Source organism: Pseudonaja textilis, chromosome 1, assembly GCF_049901715.1.
Source record: "Pseudonaja textilis isolate UNSWEBS1 chromosome 1, rPseTex1.2, whole genome shotgun sequence".
Classification (NCBI taxonomy): domain Eukaryota; kingdom Metazoa; phylum Chordata; class Lepidosauria; order Squamata; family Elapidae; genus Pseudonaja; species Pseudonaja textilis.
Window position 1 is genome coordinate 196,601,234 of NC_141990.1, and position 10,031 is coordinate 196,611,264.

The window sequence follows — 10,031 nt, forward strand, 5'->3', positions numbered from 1 at the left end:
ATTGCACAATCACAGCTGGAAATGCTCGTGGCATTTTATGTTCATGACCTATAGTAATTGTACGATCTTACAGCAGGATTTGGGGATATCCAGGCAAAGAATAGAAGAGAAACCCAGCCAACTACCTTCCCCTTCCTTGACGCAGGGATTCAGGCAGGGCCAGTTGTCAGTCAATGGCTGGCAGTGTGGGAAGTTTTATATCAAAATATATTTTATTCCTTATACTGCCTCCATCTTCTCTCAAATATTAACCAAATCCACAATGGACTGAAAAATCAGCGTCTCCGCTAGTCAAGCTGAAACCAAGTTAATTAAGTAAAAATAGCAAATGGGGAAAATATTTTACTCAAACTAACTTAACCCCCCCCCAAATAAGTTACCTAGACCTAATCCACATATCAAAGGAGAAGGTCTTAAATACGAATAGGTTTAATTAAAATGGCCTCCCAGCAGAATTGCCTGTGAAGAAGAATAAACGTAATAGATGACACACACCCATGCCCCTCAAATGTCACCCTAGAATCAGCACATATACGTTTCCACACCCAGAATAGCTCCCCTCTAAAACAGTGTCTCTGTACCCCATTTTCTCTGCAGCTGCCCCCAAAGGAAGCCTCTTTACTTTTGGGAATAAATATTTCTCCTTTCCTCACAACTGTTTGGATTTCATTTTTATTTATTCTTGCACAATCCTGGCTCAAGTGGGAACCCCAAATTAGTCTTCTAACGGCAGCTACCCCTGGAAGTTGACACGGCAGTTGCTGTTGTAAAACTGTGTTCTTGCCATGGTATCTGGTATTGACTAGTTGTCTTTGAACTGAATGCCTGTAAATATGTGATAATAATGTTAGATCTTTAGGCTATAAAACAGTGTGCTTGGTTTTGCTTAGTATTTATTTAATAGCCTTCTTACTTTGAATATTGTGTGGGTAGTAAATTTTTAATTTGAATAGCTTCCAGTTTTTATTCAATATGGAAAGATAAATAAATAAGCAAAACAACCCACAAACCACCTTCCAGATTATATAAGCAACAGGAGAAAATACTGGTGTTTTCACACTTGAGTGTATTCTTAAAGAAACTTTACTGGATAGCAATGACTACATTGTTGCAGTGATATGTACTGTTATGTTTAATATTTGATGTATGTCATACTGATGATGATGTACAGAATGTGGGCTAGTCCACACAGTTTGCTTTGCAATTAAGAAACAACAAAATATAAATATTTCTCTTTCCTTTAGCAAGAAGCATTTTATACGCACATCCCTTTTTCTTATCAATCATTTAAAAAGCTGAAAGGAATTTGAAGTCAGACATTACTTTATTCATCACTGATATGACAAATATTTTGAAAAAATATTAGTAATTTACAAAGGATCCCCAGACTGAAAGTAGAAAGAAGAAAGCCTCTCATATTAGGTGTACTTCATCAGCGATATTTATAGTTTTTTATTTATTTATTTAGGAGATATTATGGTTAACCAATTCACAGTGATTCTGGATAGCTTATAAAGATAAGACCCCTGCAATAAAAAAATCCAATACATTTCCATCTCTCTGGTCATAACATTCAGAACTTGGTAGTAAAAACTTTTGGGAGGGTCATTTGCAGGGGTGTCCACAGGATATGGGAGGAAAAGTGAAAATGGAAATTGAGAAGAACAGAAATTTGTTAGAACTTATGTAAGACATGACTGTTACAAGTGCAAAACTAAGGACTGGACTAGGTGGATGTCAACCCTGAAGCTGACCTGACCGAGGCTATTTTGAGGCTTCAGTGTTGCCATACTGTAGCTGAGGGATAGGGAGGAGGGGGAATAGAGATAGCTGGGGTTTCATAGCCAAAACAAAATACTTTCTCCTGGGAACCAAGGACATTCCCAGAGGTGGTCGGAGAGAGGGGGAGTGAAGTTACCAGGCAACCAGATAGCACCTTGATTGGACCATGTGACTGATTGTTTGGGGAAGGGAAAAAGAATGGTTACTTAATTAGGTGAAAACTGCAGGAACATTCAGAGTTGGTTTTCACCAGCCTATGCCAATATGATATATCCAATAAAACTATTCTTTGGGGAACCTACTTGCCTTGGAGTTCTGTTTGCTATGGGTGTATTACTTGGAACCCTGACAGTAGATCTGTGAGCATGTACTGCAGATAGAAGAAAGAGATGCTACCCCATCTGAGCCCCTAGAAACAGATCTCTTGTTGTAGTGGGAGTGAATTGGCTCTCTTTAGTAGCAGCCACAAAACTGATGGGAGGTCTGCAACTCCAAAGTACTCCAATCGGTGGAGATTCAACTAAGTTTGACAATGGAGAATCTCAGCTGGTCATGGACAGGACCATCACCAACAACTCTGCTTGGTTCCATATGGACAACATATGGTTTGCTAACTTAAAAATGGGTTCATGGTATTGTGATGTAATAAAGTAAGATACCTGGAGGCAAACATCCTTTTTGTCTGTTTCAAAAACAGTGCAAAGGCTGATCAACAATGAGTTAGTTCTGAGAAAGGCCAGTTCCATGCTAGGGATAAAATCACCAAGTTTGCAGTGGTTTTATACAAATCAATGCTATAACAAAATGCAGCAGCTACAATATCGCCAGAAAAACCATCAGAAGAGTCATTCAAATGATAGAAGATTACAAACAATGGTACAACTTTTGTTAGCTTTAGAGGAAGAAAAAACAACAGGAGAAGGGATAAATTATGGAGAAATATAACATTGAACATTCATGTTTTCCCCCCATTTCTCACAGGGATGTCTTTGGGATATAAGAAAAGTCTAGTTGGTATTGACCACTGAATAATTGAACCCCAGTCGTTTTTTATGTGCATCACATAAATAAGTAGGAATCTGATTGCATAGCCCCAGCTGCCATCTTTTTTCACATACACCCCAGCCCGACTATAGATGGACAGCCTTGATATTTCTTAATAACAGAGTGCATCATCATCCAATGGAAGTGTATCAGACCATATACAGTAGTGATGGCCATCAACTTGACTGGCTTTAAAAAAAGAGAGTCTATGGGGATAACCATGTTGATGTTACCTCTAGGATGAAAAGTAGCCAGCCTCCAAATGCCAGGGATCAAGGAAGATCACTGGGGGGAAATCCACTTTTCAAGTCCTGTTGAGGCCTTTGTGAAAGTAGTTGGATAGTCACTGTGGAAAGGCTTTGGAGTGTTTCAGGAAGATTCAGCTTGCTGGGTTGGAGCATATATGAAATTTCATTCAGTATTTCATTGACTATTTCTGTACAGTTCTTTAAACTTCAGGGTTTGAACTTAGAATATAAAGAAGCACCGTAATACCAATATTTCCACCTTCCTACTGATTTTTTTTTATTATTCCAGAGGGAAACAAGGTCCAAAGAAGATAACTTTAACAATGAAGCTGATCTCTGATTAATCTACTTTATCCATGGTTATACTGCCTCTGATTACACAGAAGGAAAATAGGTTCTGAGAGAATGTGCGTTTAAAAACCTCACATCTTTAAAAAATCATCTTAAGTTTTAATGACTAAGCAATCTTCTCCATATGAAAAGAAATACCAGAAAATAAAGCCAGAAGATATTGCTTTTTATGAGAAAATAAATCTAGATCTATGTACATATTGGCAAAACTAAAACCATCTGATCCGGAGGAATATATCAAAGATGGGAAGAATAATAAATAGTGCCTCCCAAGCCATGTTTTGAAGATGCTGCCAGTTTGCCAAAGAAGTTAATAAGAAGTCAAAAATCATTCTGCCACTTTTTTTTCCCCAAAGAGGATCCTACTTAATGCTCCATTTAATTTGCTCAAATGTCAAGACACATCAAAATGGGAAATTTATTGTATTAGTCATTGAAAGAGATATAGTTGGAGCATCATGATATCTAAAGATGATTAATAAAAATAGCTATTGATTTTACAAAGACAATAAGTCTAGCTGATTACATTATGCCACAGAGGGACACCCGCTTCCTTCCCTTTGTATTCCGAAAATATCTCTATATTTTTCATTAGGATATCAGCAAACCGGTCCTACCAAGTAGAGAGATGCCATTTCCTCAGTATAAATGCCTTTCATACTATTGCTTTTTTCCTGCAAAAGTATTGAATTGGCTTCACAGTGCTTCCTGAGAATAAATCATTGATGACTTTGAGGATGGTGTCTTCAAAATAGCTTTAAAGGTAAAGCTTAAGCTTCATTAACATCTGGGAAATATTTTTGTAATGTTTATGTGGTATTCAGTCAGATCTATTATCATCTCAGATTAATCCTGAAGTACAGGTAAGAAGGACAATAACAAAAGCATTATAAATAATGAAAATTTAAAATGTTACATTTCCTATCTATTCAGAAGTAATCCCTTTCTTCAGATGCAGGTGAATTTTCTCTATGTGAATTCGTCAGTCTACTCTTTTGACCCATTGAAAGACTCTGCTGTCTAAATTGGGAGAAGCTGCAGTGCTGTTCTGCCATGCCTTACCAAATTATAGATAATGAATACAGAGAAGAAGGGATTTGCTTTTAAACTCCTCTCAAAAAGTGGGGAGAAAGAGGTTTATATTTGGCCTGGTTGCTCAGAACTGGGAGACTTTGAAAAGAAAATTTATATTCCGGATTTCTGGATATAAACCCTTGGAGATAAGATCAGTAATTATTAATAGAATCCCACCAAATGTTTTCTAATACCAAGGACAACAATAAGACATCAGAATTTTTCTATGGGAGAGGAGGAAAAAGGCAATCCGGATGATCCTGAAGTACAATATTTGTTACCTTTTTGTCCGTACGGTTGTTATCCATTGGAAAAGACCAATATCAATATTTTTCATCTACCTATTCAAATTAATCACGTTCTCTTTATGAGAAAATCAGTGTGCTTTTTGAGAATTATTTAAACATTAGCATCTACTGTATTTTGTGTAGAAGTATATTTGAGTTGCACAGAAGAGTGATAGACTATGAGATAGCCACAGACTTTTCTTTAAAAATACATAAATTGATTACAAGGTCTACTAAATCTTTCAGACTTACATCAATTTTTTAAAACACACAAAAGTATCACTGAATTGCTTAAAATAATTTCTTGGCTTAAAAAAAAAACCCCATACTTGGATTTCCACTCTAAGCAGGTTCTGAGTCTGGGAGTTTATTTTTATCACGGTAACTGAATTGAAAGGATTCAGAACTTTCTTGTAAATTCCAATGCTTTTAAAAAAATAATTTTGGTATTATAGTGAACTGTTATAACTTATAAGCATTAGCATTTGCTCAGGTTTCAAAACCAGTTGAACAGAGTGAAAGAGATGAAAGGTCAGTGTCTGGTGATATTATCTGGGAAAAATTTGAGTCTGTTAGTCCTGAAGAAATGGACAGTGAAAGATACAAATGGCTCTGGAAGAAACAGATTGTCTGGAATTTTTTAGTAGGGACTCAACAGGAATAGAAACTCCATTGGTCACTCTGCTGACAATTTATTATGGGATTTTGATAGAGAGAGCAAAATTCTACTCACTTTCAGGATCTCTCAATGGCTTTTGATATCATTGATCATGGCATCCTTCTAGATTGTCTACAAGGGTTTAGTATCAGAAGCAACATTTCAGTTGTTGAAAAGCAAAGTAATGGACGATAAGTCAAACCTTTAGTCAATCCAACCTTTCCTGGACCAACAATCCCTACTCACGGTCACTCATGCCCTAGTCACCTCCTGTCTTGACTATTGCAACACACTCTACATGGGGCTGCCCCTGAAAAGCATCCAGAAGATCCAGTTGGTGCAAAATGCAGTGGCCCAGGTGGTTTTATGCAGACCTCGTGTGCACATGTATCTCTTCTGCAGAAATCGCATTGGTTGCTGATTTGCTTCCAGGTACAATTTAAAGTGCTTGTTGCCACTTTTAAAGCCCTTCATGGCTTGGGACCAGGTTATCTGAGGGACTCTCTTTCTGGTCACATCTACCTGACCCACTAAGCAGGGAGGCAAGGAATGTTGCAGGCCCCACCCGCGAAGGAGTTACATTTGGTGGGACCCAGAAGAAGGGCCTTCTCTGTGGTGGCTCCCTCTCTCTGGAACATCATATCTCCAGAGATTAGACTGGCCTCTACTCTACCACTCTTTTGGAAGGCCCTGTCAGAGGCCTGGGGAACCTAGAGCAGGATGGAGCTTATTAAATGGCTAGTATGAATGTGTGTTGCTGCTGGGGTGGATTATTATTTTATTATTTTTAATTCTTTTATATGCTGTTTTTATATCCTTGTAAGCCACCTTGAGTTGTCATGAGTGAGTAGGTGGCAGTATAATTTTCTAGATAAATAAAATAAACCTTTCTTCCATTTGATTTAATAAATCAAAATTGAGGCTGACAGGACAAATATGTTGACTGGTTAAGGTAGAGTATCACCAACACATTTGGAGATCTTTACTCCAGTAGAGATTCAATAGAACTCTTGATCCAGTGTTTGGAGATTATAAGTGGATCAGAAAAAAAAAAGTCTGAGGCCCAGAGAAAATGCAATGGTTTGCAATAGAAGTTAACTTATTACGGGGCAGTGACAACATCTAGATAGCATTGTATTTTCTCTGAAGGAACTTTTCTGGGGGTTTTCTTGGATGAACAACTCCTACTGAAATAGCAGGTGGAAGCTGTGTCTAGAAGACCATTTGTCCATCTCCAGTTGGGCTGACAAGGATGATCCTTCTGGAATGAAAGGTACTGGTAAGAACCAATGCTTCATCACTAAAACATCAGCTGATACAGAATTAGCTGTGTGCTAATATAGTAGGAACATCTATATAATGCTGCACCCCATTAATATGGCAAGCAAGTTTGATATCTTATCATTAACTCTGTTAATACTAGATCTCTGTTCCTTCCTTCTCAGCCAGTCCATAATTTAAAATATTTTACTGTTACTTGGTTAATATACAGTAATATGCAATAAATAAACTTTCTCACATGGATCTTTCATTTTATTTCTCTCTCATAACCCACTTCTGATACATCATATACTATATAATGAGTAGATGAAGGTAATGCTAAAATCTTGTCAGGCTAACAATGAATCTTTGGTGTTTATAGCTTAATCTTTTACCTTATTTCTATTCAGAGTACCTCTTTCATTCATAAAACATACGTTTGTTTTATTTTGTTCTTTACAGTTCTTTCCATAATAAATTCAGAACCTTTTTATATCACCATTTGTACATCTCCTCTTAAATGTCAGCCTATCTATAAACCTACTCTCCAAGGCAGAAGATTGCCAAGTCCTGTTCTTCCAGTTTCTCTACTTTAGCGCAACACGCAAAGCCATTCTTGATTTTCTGTGTTCCCTATTCTTTGCTATCTGATATTTGAGGAATTGAAAATAAGAAGCTCTCACTGCTGGAGGTTTTTTGTTTGTTTGTTTCAAGAAGAGATTATATTTTCCCCCAAAAGGAAATACCTGAATGATTAGTCATTGCAAGGAAAACTTTTGCAAATCATTGGTTCAAATTTATCATTAGTTTTTTTTATACACTATCACTTCACCACATTGAGCCAGTAAACATTCATCCTTCTGAGGAATGCTGGGAGTTGTAGTTCTATGGCAGGTAGTATATTTTAAATGTTATTATCTCATAAAACCACTGTTCTTGTTAATAAGTTCAACTTATGATAGGTATAACAGTGGAGAATAGATTGTGTTGCCTAGTGTGGTGTTATTTTATAAAAAACATTTATTACATTTTTGATGTACGCCATATTGCATGCATTGCAGGCAGAAAGATATTACTAAAAGTAATAAATAAATGCATTATAATGGATAAACAGCCACCACAGAGTCTAGTACTGAAGTGTTCTTTTCCCATTCACTAGAATCCCAACTATAACTATTCTCCAAAGCTTGCAACTTTTGTCTTGGAAATCTGATTCTAAATTATGGGGTGGCGAGGAAATGCCACCCAATGAATCAAGTCACCATGTTCAGAATTCGAAGGCTTCTTGTATTCATCTTCAGTTTGTTACAGGGTTTGTTAGCTTTCCAAGAGCCTTGTGCTCAATCTCTGGCATCTCCACTAAAAAGATAATTTAAGTTTTTAGTCATAATATATGAATCTGAAGGGGCCTGGAATTGCATTCATTATAAACTGATTAGTCTTCCAAGATGGTGCCTTCCATATGATACCATTTTGGTGTTTTTCCAGAAAGGTGTATTTAATAGCACAGCAGCTTTCCTGCCAATGGGAAGACTAGGCTAGCTGTCCAAACTGTCTGACTATAAATAACAAACTTGGAACGATGACACAGATTTTCTAATATTATCATCGTATTCTGACTTTCCTTGCTTTGTGAAAGCTGTTCTATATGTCATGTCAGATATGTATTTTAAGTTAAGTAAAAGTTGATGCAGTAAAGAGGAGATCCTCACTTTATTTTACATCTCTCAATGTTGCAAACGAAAAACCCAGGAATAGAATGTAACTCCAATTAAAATTCTAGGTTATAAAAAAAACATAAATGGTATATTTAAATTGTTTTGATGCGTAAGGCTATCTGAGGCCATCCGGAAAACAACCCTGCTCTGGAAAAGCTGCTGTCTCATATCTGTGGGAATGTGGGCTTTGTGTTCACCAAGGAGGATCTGACTGAAATCAGGGCTATGCTGCTGCCCGGGCTGGAGCAATTGCCCCCTGTGATGTCCTTGTGCCAGCTCAAAACACTGGCCTGGGTCCTGAGAAGACCTTTTTTTCCCCAAGCTTTGGGCATCGCTACCGAAATCTTGGAACTGGGTGGCACCATTGAAATCTCGAGCGACGTGCAGCTGATCAAAACCGGAGACAAAGTGGGCGCCAGCAAAGCCACTCTGCTAAACATGTTGAACCTCTCGCCCTTCTCCTTCAGGCTCATCATCCAGCAAGTCTTCGATAATGGCAGCATTTACAACCTGGAAGTCCTGGATATCACTGAGGAAACTTTGCACAAGCGCTTTCTGGAAGGCGTCCATAACATAGCCAGCATTTGCCTGCAGATGGGCCAACCTACTGTGGCCTCCTTGCCCCATTCCATCATCAATGGGTACAAGTGAGTCCTGGCTGTGGCCATGGAGACAAACTACTCTCTCCCATTAGCTGAAAAGGTGAAGGCCTTCCTGGCTTATCTATCAGCTTTTGCTGCTGCTGCTCCGGCAGGGACCAAAGCAGATGGTCCTGCTGCAGCAGCTCCAACCAAAGAAGAATCCAAGGAAGAATCCAAAGAGTCTGATGAAGCTTTAGGCTTTTTGACTAACCACCTGTCTTAGGCTGAGTAGAGTGAAATTCAAAAGAAATAAATAAAAAAGTATACTTCTTTACCACATCCTTTGGAAGTGGAAAAAAATAAATAAATTGTTTTGAATAGTGGATAAAAGTAAGGAGGTTAATGTCTGCATGTGGCTACACAACAGGGAGAAAAGAAAGCTAAATTCATTGAAATAATTATGTACTCTGCTGTATAAATATGCACTATATCACTAGACCCAGGAGAAATAATACTGTATCAATTTAAAACAAACAAACACCTATTTCTAAAACGATCAACATTCTATCCAGAAGTTATCTAAGATAAAACTTTATCTGAGATAAAACTAGAACTATGGCTACGTTTAGCATATGATTTTATTGGATAGGATGAGTGCTGCCTTTGTGTATATTACACTGAAATGACTCTGTACAAAACGATGGGATTATTACTATTAGTACTGAGGTTCAACTAAGATGGCCGATATGCAGTGACAAAGAAGAGGAAAACAAGAGATTAATTTAGAAAACACTGTCTAGATTTCACTTGTTTTACATTGTGGTACATACCCATGCATGAACACCACATCCCCACATTGTGGCCCTTGACTCTGAAACCCCACTCTATTAGAATAAACAACAAGCAATGGATGCTTCCATAGTTGAAAACCCACTGTGATTACGTATGTATAAGAGGAAGGAAGGAAGGAAGGAAGGAAGGAAGGAAGGAAGGAAGGAAAGAAAGAAAGAAAGAAAGAAAGAAAGAAA

At 37.6% G+C, this 10,031-nt stretch overlaps 1 pseudogene; it reads left to right on the forward strand.

The window, feature by feature from the left end:
• Positions 1-8,527: 8,527 nt before the first annotated feature.
• LOC113434152 (large ribosomal subunit protein uL10 pseudogene) lies at positions 8,528-9,371 on the forward strand (annotated as a pseudogene).
• Positions 9,372-10,031: the final 660 nt, after the last annotated feature.